The following is an 11,633-nucleotide window of genomic DNA, read 5'->3' on the forward strand; positions in this document are numbered from 1 at the left end:
GGTGAAAGAGGGGGGGATCCTTGGATGCCTCAGTGGTTAAGCATCTGCCTTCGGCCCGGGGTGTGGTCCTGGAGTCCCGGGATCAAGTCTTACGTCAGGCTCCCTGCATGGAGTCTGCTTCTCTCTCTGCCTGTGTCTCTACCTCTCTCTGTGTGTCTCTCATGAATAAATAAATAAATAATCTTTAAAAAAAAAAGGTGAGGGATCCCTGGGTGGCGCAGCGGTTTGGCGCCTGCCTTTGGCCTAGGGCGCGATCCTGGAGACCCGGGATCGAATCCCACATCGGGCTCCCGGTGCATGGAGCCTGCTTCTCCCTCTGCCTATGTCTCTGCCTCTCTCTCTCTCTCTCTCTGTGACTATCATAAATAAATAAAAATTAAAAAAAAAATAAAATAAAATAAAAAAAATTAAAAAAAAAGGTGAAAGACTTGTACTCTGAAAACTATAAAACACTGATGGAAAAAAAATCAAGACAATGGAAAGACATTCTATGCTCATGGGTTGGAAGAACAAATATTGTTGAAGTGCCTATACTACCTAAAGCAATCTACAGATTTAATGCAATCTCTATCAAACTACCAATAGCATCTTTCACAGAACTAGAACTAAACAATTGTAAAATTTGTGTGGAACCACAAAGGACCTCAATTAGCCAAAGCAACCTTGAAAAAGAAAAAAACTGGATGTATTACAATTCCAGATTTCAAGTTATATTACACAGAAGTAGTGATTAAACCAGTATGGTACTGGCATAAAAACAGACACATAGATCAACAGAATAGAACAGAAAACCCAGAAATAATTCCACAACTGTATGGTCAAGTAATCTTCAACAAAGGAGGAATGAATATACAACTGGAAAAAGACAGTCTTCGAATAAGTAGTGTTGGGAAAACTGAATAGCTACACGCAAAAAAATGATACTGGACCACTTTCTTTCACCATAAACAAACATAAACTCAAAATGGATTAAATACTTAAAAGTGAGACCTGAAACTATAGAAATCCTTGAAGATAGCACAAGCAGTAATCTCTGACAGGGCCATAGCAACATTTTTCTAGATATATGTCTTGAGTCAAAGGAAATAAAAGGAAAAATAAACTATTGGGACTATATCAAAATAAGCCTCTGCACAGCAAAGAAAACAGCCAACAAAACTAAAAGATTTACTGAATGGGAGAAGATATTTGCAAATGACATATCCGAGAAAGGGTTTGTATCCGAAATATATAAATAACTGACACAACTCAATACTCAAAAATCAATAATCCAATTTAAAAATGAGCAGAAGACATGAACAGACATTTTTCCAAAGAACACCTACAGATAGATGGCCAACAGACACATGAAAAGATGCTCAACATCACTCATCATCAGGGAAATGCAAATCAAAACTATAATAAGATATCACCTCATACCTGTCAGAATGACTAAAATCAAAAACCCAAACAGCAAGTGTTTGGAGAAAAAGGAACCCTCGCGCACTATTGGTGGGACTACAAACCATGGCAGCCACTATGGAAAACAGTTGGAAGTACCTTAAAAAGTTAAAAATAGAACTACTCTATTATCCAGTAATCACACTAGTGGTATTTATCCCCAAAGTACAAAAACATTATTAATTCAAAGGGACACACGCACCCTATGTCTACAGCAGCATTATTTATAATAGCCAAATTATAGAAGCAGTCCAAATGTCCATCAACTGATGAATGGATAAAGAAGAGGTAGTGCATTATTATATATATATATAATGAAATATTATTTGGCCATATAAAAGAATACGATCTTGCCATTTGCAACAACAGAGATGGAGCTAGAGTATTATGTTAAATGAAATAAGTCAGTCAGAGAAGGACAAATATAATCTGACTTCACTTATATGCGGAATTTAAGAAGTGAAACAAATGAGGAAAGGGAAAAAAAGAGAGAGAAACAAGCAAACCAAGAAACACTCTTAAGACTATAAAGAACAAATTGATGGTTACCAAAGGGGAGTTGGGTGGGGCATGTGGGAAACAGGAAATGAGGATTGAGTACACTTACAATGAAAAAAAATAAAAGATATAAGAAAACCCAAAAAAACTTCAGAAGAAGAAATAAAGCTATTATTTTCTTCTTTTTAGGATGATTAAAACTAATTTAATAGTACTGTTTTAATAGTACTTTTCCTCAGGAAATTATCAATGTATTTGTTTAGATATATTGTTATAAAAAATGGAGGATTAAACTCTGAATCACAATCTTTCTTTCTAACCTTATGAAATTAAGCTGGAGGAGCTGGCTATATTTTCACTGATTTTACTAAAGTTAATTATTCTGAAATAAATTATTACTGTTTCATTCAAAGCTTTTTTCCACAGGCTTTGTGTAATGCGCACATTTGTACATCATGCATCTGTGCTCCTGACTTTTGTTTCTCCCTCACACTATCTCCCAAAGATAAAGGAGATGGAATAATGTGTCAGGACTGTGTGTGAGGGGCAGGTGAGTGGCTGAATGTGTAGGTGTGAAAGCGGGGTGGGGGGGTTAGACTTAGACTGCTAGTGTGTGAGAGCAAAGGTTCAAAGAGCAAGAATGTGTGCTAGAATTCAGTGGTTGCTAAAAACTGTGCATAATGGCTTTATTTTTCTATCAGTTTTCCATTAAAACTCTGATTTTCAGGTTTCTGAGTGTGTGTGTGCACTATCACAGATCCCAAATTAACATAAAGAAGATTTATAATGGAATCCTTAAAATTTTAGAAAAGGGCTGTGTAGAACTTGATGTGATATGTCATTTGTCACACTTACAATGCAACTTGAGATTTTTCAACTCTGTATTACCATTCTCCAATATGTTTTTATTCAGATTATTTATATCTCTTTTTTCCCCCATGTATTGGAACTAGAAAATGTCCTTAAGACTATCACACACACACACACCACCATATCCCGATTGTTGTAGTGCCTTTTTTTTTTTAACCTGAATTTTAATGCTATAATTTTTGGAAAGGATAATTTTATAAACATAATTAAATCATATTTTTCAGTGTGACACTTTTTCACAAAATGCAGCACATCAAAGGAACCTGTATAAGAATCAATATTCTTAGATTCTACTTCTAGCCCTAATGTTGACTTGGGCACATAATCCTGAGCTAATAAAATCTTGTGACTCAATACTCAGATTTCTCATCTGAACTGAAGTAGTTAATTAAATAATCTCCAAAGTCCTTTCAAGGCCCATGACTCCCTAAAAGAGACATGATTTATAAATCACAAATACTACCTTTGTGGTTAATAGGAAAGAATCTGAAGTACTTTTGAAGCCTTATCTAATTGTTTTATCTTAATCCTGGATAATAGATTTATACATTTAGTTGGGAATAAAAACGCTTGAAGTTTGAACATTGTCCTTCTTATCTCGATTTGAGACAGCCTTAGAGTACGAAAGATACTAAATAGCTATGATGCAATAAGCTTTGCAAAGGAAAGGACTTCGTTTTGGTCACTGCTAAATCCCCAGTTCCCAGAATAATGCCTAACATATGGAGGGACTTAAAACTTGCTAAATGAATAACAAGGAAGTGTCAAGATGGAAGGATTTATAAAACCCAGTGAGAAAACAGAGAGAAGGCTTTGCAGGAAAGATAATAATTGAGCTAAACCTATAGGGATGAACTAGAGTTTGCTCAGCGGAGAAGGAAATAAAAACATTCCAGATAGCCAAGTGTGTTGTGGCAAAAACAGTGAGTTATCTTCAAGGTCCATTCTTCTTCCTTCCTTGGGAACTTCTGAGCCCATGACTGTTGGAATGAAGACCATATGAAAGCCAGTTTGAAAGAATGTTTACCAGTTTTGACTGGTATGAAAGAAAGTTTACCAGTTTTAACTTAATTTTTAAAAAGGGAATTAACAGTAGTTGCTGTCACAATTAAGTGAAAACAATTGTCCAGTACAACACAGTTTATGGGCAAATAATAGTCGCTTAAGTTCTAAACCAGTCAACGCTGACCCCCTCCTAAATTTCCTAAAACAGTGCTAGGAAGCCTTGACTTTGGGAGTCAAGAGAGTTGGTTACAGGCCTAGAAATATCAACAGGCACCAAGACCTCTGGGTCTTTCTCATCCTCAGTTTTCCCCCTCGCAAAATGACCATCTTCAGTGATAATTAGGTCCAATCCAGGAGTCCTTACCATCTTTGCACTACAGCTTGAAGCATAATTTCAAGATGAAAAGTTATAAAGCTGCCTTTAGTGAGTGGCTTCCTAAATATGCCTATGTATTAACATTTTAGCGGCTAAAAAGCAATATCACTCTCTGATGTTTTTCAATTCAGTGAACTGGGTGACGTAAGTTCTAAGATTTTACATTTTTCCATGAGACCTAAAAAAACCTTTTCATTTTGAAAGGGGGAAACTGAAACCTATAAACTATTTTATATTCCTTGAATTCCCAAGTAAATATTGCTCACTTCTGAGATGTTCTCTCAATGATGCCTCTGAGTTCTAACATTGTGTGGGTAGTCCCAACTTTGGCTTGAGACTGGGACACCTTTCCTCACAGTCTCATGCTTCCGGAGCCATTCTTGCTTCACCTAAACAGTCACCTGATGCTTAAATAACTTGCTATGCCTCTTAAATGTACCCATAGTGTCAGGATGTACCTGGACAATATGACTCACCTATGGCTGGATCAGGTTATCACAGTTGAATTAACCTGGCAAACTCCATCAATCGAAGCCAATAGTTATGGAGTTCAAGGATGGATAGAGCCACTGGTAGTAAGGCAACCCCTCCCTACTTCTATCTTTCATTGCCTAGCACACATAAGAAAACATCCTACATAAAGTGCAAAAAAAAAATACTCTTAATTCATAGGACTACCATGCAAATTACCATTGGCTTTGGGAATTTTTAACTGTTTTAAAGAAACCTCTGGTCATGTAGGAATAGAATAGAAATTGACAGCTTTCTAAAGTGGTGTTAGACGAAGACAGGTTCAATGCAGAGGGCTATATCTTAATGTACCTTTAGCTTATGCAAATTGAGCTATAAGAGAGCGGGCAAGGGGCAAAGAAAGAAAGGTTTACTTAGTGAGAGTAATTCTGTTTTCCATTCTACTCCATGTGTTTAAGCACTAGAGTGATTATGATATTGAGAAATGATGTTCATGCCATTCTTACAATGAGACACTCATCTGTATGCTCCGAGATGGTTGCCAGAACTCTAACCATCAGGTATGCATATTTTTCACCCAAGAGCAAGAGAAATGACAAAGAGAAAGTACACTCACAAACTGATTATGCCCTTCCCTGCAAATAGGTGCTCTTCTAGATGTCTTTCCCAACTACTCTGCGGAGGAACAAATGAGCCCCAAACTTAGCAATTTATTTTTTTTAATAAATTTATTTTTCATTGGTGTTCAATCTACCAACATATAGAAAAACACCCAGTGCTCATCCCGTCAAGTGCCCCCCTCAGTGCCTGTCACCCATTCACCACCACCCTCCACCCTCCTCGCCTGCCACCACCCCTAGTTCGTTTCCCAGAGTTAGGAGTCTTTATGTTCTGTCTCCCTTTCTGGTATTTCCCACACATTTCTTCTCCCTTCCCTTATATTCCCTTTCACTATTATTTATATTCCCCAAATGAATGAGAACATACACTGTTTGTCCTTCTCCGATTGACTTACTTCACTCAGCATAATAAACTCCAGTTCCATCCACCTTGAAGCAAATGGTGGGTATTTGTCGTTTCTAATGGCTGAGTAATATTCCCTTGTATACATAGACCACAGCTTCTCTATCCATCATCTTTCGATGGACACCGAGGCTCCTTCCACAGTTTGGCTATTGTGGACATTGCTGCTAGAAACATCGGGGGGGCAGGTGTCCCGGCGTTTCATTGCATCTGAATCTTTGGGGTAAATCCCCAACAGTGCAATGGCTGGGTCGTAGGGCAGGTCTATTTTTAACTCTTTGAGGAATCTCCACACAGTTTTCCAGAGTGGCTGCACCAGGTCACATTCCCACCAACAGTGTAAGAGGGTTCCCTTTTCTCCGCATCCTCTCCAACATTTGTGGTTTCCTGCCTTGTTAATTTTCCCCATTCTCACTGGTGTGAGGTGGGATCTCATTGTGGTTTGGATTTGTATTTCCCTGATGGCAAGTGATGCAGAGCATTTTCTCATGTGCATGTTGGCCATGTCTATGTCTTCCTCTGTGAGATTTCTCTTCATGTCTTTTGCCCATTTCATGATTGGATTGTTTGTTTCTTTGGTGTTGAGTTTTAGAAGTTCTTTATAGATCTTGGAAACTAGCCCTTTATCTGATCCGTCATTTGCAAATATCTTCTCCCATTCTGTAGGTTGTCTTTGAGTTTTGTTGACTGTATCCTTTGCTGTGCAAAAGCTTCTTATCTTGATGAAGTCCTAATAGTTCATTTTTGCTTTTGTTTCTTTTGCCTTCGTGGATGTATCTTGCAAGAAGTTACTGTGGCCGAGTTCAAAAAGGGTGTTGCCTGTGTTCTCCTCTAGGATTTTGATGGAATCTTGTCTCACATTTAGATCTTTCATCCATTTTGAGTTTATCTTTGTGTATGGTGAACAAGAGTGGTCTAGTTTCATTCTTCTGCATGTGGATGTCCAATTTTCCCAGCACCATTTATTGAAGAGACTGTCTTTCTTCCAGTGGATAGTCTTTCCTCCTTTATCAAATATTAGTTGGCCATAAAGTTGAGGGTCCACTTCTGGGTTCTCTCTTCTGTTCCATTGATCTATGTGTCTGTTTTTGTGCCAGTACCACACTGTCTTGATGACCACAGCTTTGTAGTACAACCTGAAATCTGGCATTGTGATGCCCCCAGCTATGGTTTTCTTTTTTAAAATTCCCCTGGCTATTCGGAGTCTTTTCTGATTCCACACAAATCTTAAAATAATTTGTTCTAACTCTCTGAAGAAAGTCCATGGTATTTTGATAGGGATTGCATTAAACGTGTATATTGCCCTGGGTAACATTGACATTTTCACAATATTAATTCTGCCAATCCATGAGCATGGAATATTTTTCCATCGCTTTGTGTCTTCCTCAATTTCTTTCAGAAGTGTTCTATAGTTTTTAGGGTATAGATCCTTTACCTCTTTGGTTAGGTTTATTCCTAGGTATCTTATGCTTTTGGTTGCAATTGTAAATGGGATTGACTCCTTAATTTCTCTTTCTTCAGTCTCATTGTTAGCGTATAGAAATGCCACTGATTTCTGGTCATTGATTTTGTATCCTGCCACACTGCCAAATTGCTGTATGAGTTCTAGCAATCTTGGGGTGGAGGCTTTTGGGTTTTCTATGTAGAGTATCATGTCATCGGCGAAGAGGGAGGGTTTGACTTCTTCTTTGCCAATTTGAATGCCTTTAATGTCTTTTTGTTGTCTGATTGCTGAGGCTAGGACTTCCAGTACTATGTTGAATAGCAGTGGTGAGAGTGGACATCCCTGTCTTGTTCCTGATCTTAGGCGAACGGCTCCCAGTGCTTCCCCATTGAGAATTATATTTGCTGTGGGCTTTTCGTAGATGGCTTTTAAAATGTTGAGGAATGTTCCCTCTATCCCTACAGTCTGAAGAGTTTTGATCAGGAATGGATGCTGTATTTTGTCAAATGCTTTCTCTGTATCTATTGAGAGGATCATATGGTTCTTGGTTTTTCTCTTGCTGATATGATGAATCACATTGATTGTTTTACGAGTGTTGAACCAGCCTTGCATCCCGGGGATAAATCCTACTTGGTCACGGTGAATAATTTTCTTAATGTGCTGTTGGATCCTATTGGCTAGTATCTTGTTGAGAATTTTTGCATCCATGTTCATCAGGGATATTGGTCTGTAATTCTCCTTTTTGGTGGGGTCTTTGTCTGGTTTTGGAATTAAGGTGACGCTGGCCTCATAGAATGAATTTGGAAGTACTCCATCTCTTTCTATCTTTCCAAACAGCTTTAGTAGAATAGGTATGGTTTCTTCTTTAAACGTTTGATAGAATTCCCCTGGGAAGCCATCTGGCCCTGGACTCTGTGTCTTGGGAGGTTTTTGATGACTGCTTCAATTTCCTCCCTGGTTATTGGTCTGTTCAGGTTTTCTATTTCTTCCTGTTCCAGGTAGTTTGTGGCTTTCCAGGAATGCGTCCATTTCTTCTAGATTGCCTAATTTATTGGCGTAGAGCTGTTCATAATATGTTTTCAAAATTGTTTGTATTTCCTTGGTGTTGGTAGTGATCTCTCCTTTCTCATTCATGATTTTATTAATTTGAGTCTCCTCTCTCTTCTTTTTAATAAGGTTGGCTAGTGGTTTATCTATCTTATTAATTCTTTCAAAGAACCAACTCCTGGTTTTGTTGATCTGTTCCACGGTTCTTCTGGTCTCGATTTCGTTGAGTTCTGCTCGAATCTTAATTAACTCTCTTCTTCTGCTGGGCGTGGGGTCAATCTGCTGTTTTTTCTCTAGCTCCTTTATGTGTAAGGTTAGCTTTTGTATTTGAGTTCTTTCCAGTTTTTGAATGGATGCTTGTATTGCGATGTATTTCCCCCTCAGGACTGCTTTTGCTGCATCCCAAAGATTTTGAATGGTTGTATCTTCATTCTCATTAGTTTCCATGAATCTTTTTAATTCTTCCTTAATTTCCTGGTTGACCCTTTCATCTTTTAGCAGGATGGTCCTTAACCTCCACGTGTTTGAGGTCCTTCCAAACTTCTTGTTGTGATTTAGTTCTAATTTCAAGGCATTATGGTCTGAGAATATGCAGGGGACGATCCCAATCTTTTGGTAATGGTTCAGACCTGATTTGTGACCCAGTATGTGGTCTATTCTGGAGAAAGTTCCATGTGCACTTGAGAAGAATATGTATTCAGCTGAGTTTGGATGTAAAGTTCTGTCGATATCTGTGAAATCCATCTGGTCCAGTGTATCATTTAAAGCTCTCGTTTCTTTGGAGATGTTGTGCTTCGAAGACCTATCGAGGGTAGAAAGAGCTAGATTGAAGTCACCAAGTAGAAGTGTATTATTATCTAAGTATTTCTTCACTTTGGTTATTAATTGGTTTAAATATTTGGCAGCTCCCACATTCGGGGCATATATATTGAGGATTGTTAAGTCCTCTTGTTGGATAGATCCTTTAAGTATGATATAGTTTCCGTCTTTGTCTCTCACTACAGTCTTCGGGGTAAATTTTAGTTTATCTGATATAAGGATGGCTACCTCCGCTTTCTTTGAGGACCATTTGAATGGTAAATGGTTCTCCAACCTTTTATTTTCAGGCTGTAGGTGTCCTTCTGTCTAAAATGAGTCTCTTGTAGACAGCAAATAGATGGGTCCTGCTTTTTTATCCAGTCTAAAACCCTGCGCCTTTTGATGGGGTCATTAAGCCTGTTCACGTTCAGAGTTACTATTGAAAGGTATGAGTTTAGTGTCATCATGATATCTATTCAGTCCTTGTTTTTGTGGATTGTTCCACTGGACTTCTTCTTAAAGGGGAATTTTAAGAGTCCCCCTTAAAATTTCTTGCAGAGCTGGTTTGGAGGTCACATATTCTTTCAGTCCCTGCCTGTCTTGGAAGCTCTTTATCTCTCCTTCCATTCTGAATGAGAGCCTTGCTGGATAAAGTATTCTTGGTTGCATGTTCTTCTCATTTAGGACCCTGAATATATCCTGCCAGCCCTTTCTGGCCTGCCAGATCTCTGTGGAGAGGTCTGCTGTTACCCTAATACTCCTCCCCATAAAAGTTACGGATTTCTTGTCTCTTGCTGCTTTAAGGATCTTCTCTTTATCTTTGGAATTTGCAAGCTTCACTATTAAATGTCGAGGTGTTGAACGGTTTTTCTTGATTTTAGGGGGGGATCTCTCTATTTCCTGGATCTGAATGCCTGTTTCCCTTCCCAGATTAGGAAAGTTTTCAGCTATGATTTGTTCAAATACATATTCTGGCCCTCTGGCCCTTTCGGCGCTCTCGGGAACCCCAATTAAATGTAGGTTTTTCTTCCTCAGGCTGTCGTTTATTTCCCTTAATCTATCTTCATGGTCTTTTCATTGTCTGTCTCTTTTTTCCTCAGTTTCCCTCTTTGCCATCAACTTGTCTTCTATGTCACTCACTCGTTCTTCCACCCCGTTAACCCTCGTCGTTAGGACTTCTAGTTTGGATTGCATCTCATTCAATTGATTTTTAATTTCTGCCTGATTTGATCTAAATTCTGCAGTCATGAAGTCTCTTGAGTCCTTTATGCTTTTTTCTAGAGCCTCCAGTAGCTGTATAATAGTGCTTCTGAATTGGCTTTCTGACATTGAATTGTAATCCAGATTTTGTAACTCTGTGGGAGAGAGGACTGTTTCTGATTCTTTCTTTTGAGGTGAGGTTTTCCTTCTAGTCATTTTGCTCAGTGCAGAGTGGCCAAAAACAAGTTGTATTGGGAAAAGGAGAAAAAGAGAGGAGAGAGAGAAGGAAAGAAAAGAGAAAAAAGAAAAAGAAAAAAGGAAGAAAAAAATGAAAAAAGAGAAGAAAAAGAGAAAGAAAAAGAAAGAAAGGTAAAAAAAGGGTGGGGGAAGCAATCAGAAATCAAAAAGAAAGAAAAAAAGAAGAAGAAAAAAAAAAAAAAACACGGGGGAGTATCTTCTGACTCTGTATACTTTAAGTCCCTTGACTTCCCCTGGAACTTGTCTGTCTAGCTGGTGTTCTGGGGGAGGGGCCTGTTGTGCTGATTCTCAGGTGTGAGCACGTGGGGGAGCTGCTCTGCCCCTGCCTGGTGCAGGGCTCAGTGGGGATTGTTCACCCCGTGAGGCCCCAGGAGCAACAGCCCCAGTGGCGGCGGCAGCTCTGCAGCCCTGGAGTCAGCTCCCGCAGTAGTTCCGGAGCTCTCCGTCTGCTGGGCCTGGAGGCTCCGGGCGGGGCCGCTGATCTGCTCAGCTCGGGGCAGGAGCGTCCTTGCTGTCCTGGGCCCTCCCGGCCTCTGCCTGTCCCGGGGGAGGCCGGATCCTGAGCTGTGTCCCGGCGCCCTGTGCTCCGGGACCTCCGCTGTTGGATTCGCGCTCCCGGGCCGCGCAACCCACTCCGCGGAGCCGCCCCCGAGCCCCCCGAGCTGCTCCGGGTCCGCTGTGCGCGCTGCAGCCCTTAGGGAGCTCGGCGCACTGTCCCGGGGCGCAGGTGTCTGTTAGTGTCCCCGGGAGCCCGAGGGCATCCCCGCCCTCCTGGGTGCTGCTCCAGCTCCCTGCGAGCCCCTTTCCGCCCGGGAAGGTTGGTGCAGCTCCTGCTCCTCCGGGACGGGGCTCTCCTGTCCTGGGGACACTCGCCCGGGCCTCAGCCCGGCTCCTCGTGGGCCCCTCCCCCTCGGAGGCCTTTTGTGTCTTTATTTCTTTTTCCCCGTCTTCCTACCTGATAGAAGCGTGAACTCTTCTCACTGTAGCCTTCCAGCTGGTCTCTCTTTCAATCTCAGGCTGAATTCATAGATTTTCAGGGTGATTTGAAGGTTATCTAGGTAATGTGGTGGGGACAGGTGACTTGGGGACCCTACTCCTCTGCCATCTTGCCCCTCCTCCCAAACTTAGCAATTTAAAGCAACAAATATTATCTCACAATTTCTATGGTCAGGAATCTGGGTACAGCTTAGCTCAGATCTCCTG

This window comes from Canis aureus, chromosome 36, assembly GCF_053574225.1.
Source record: "Canis aureus isolate CA01 chromosome 36, VMU_Caureus_v.1.0, whole genome shotgun sequence".
Classification (NCBI taxonomy): Eukaryota; Metazoa; Chordata; class Mammalia; order Carnivora; family Canidae; genus Canis; species Canis aureus.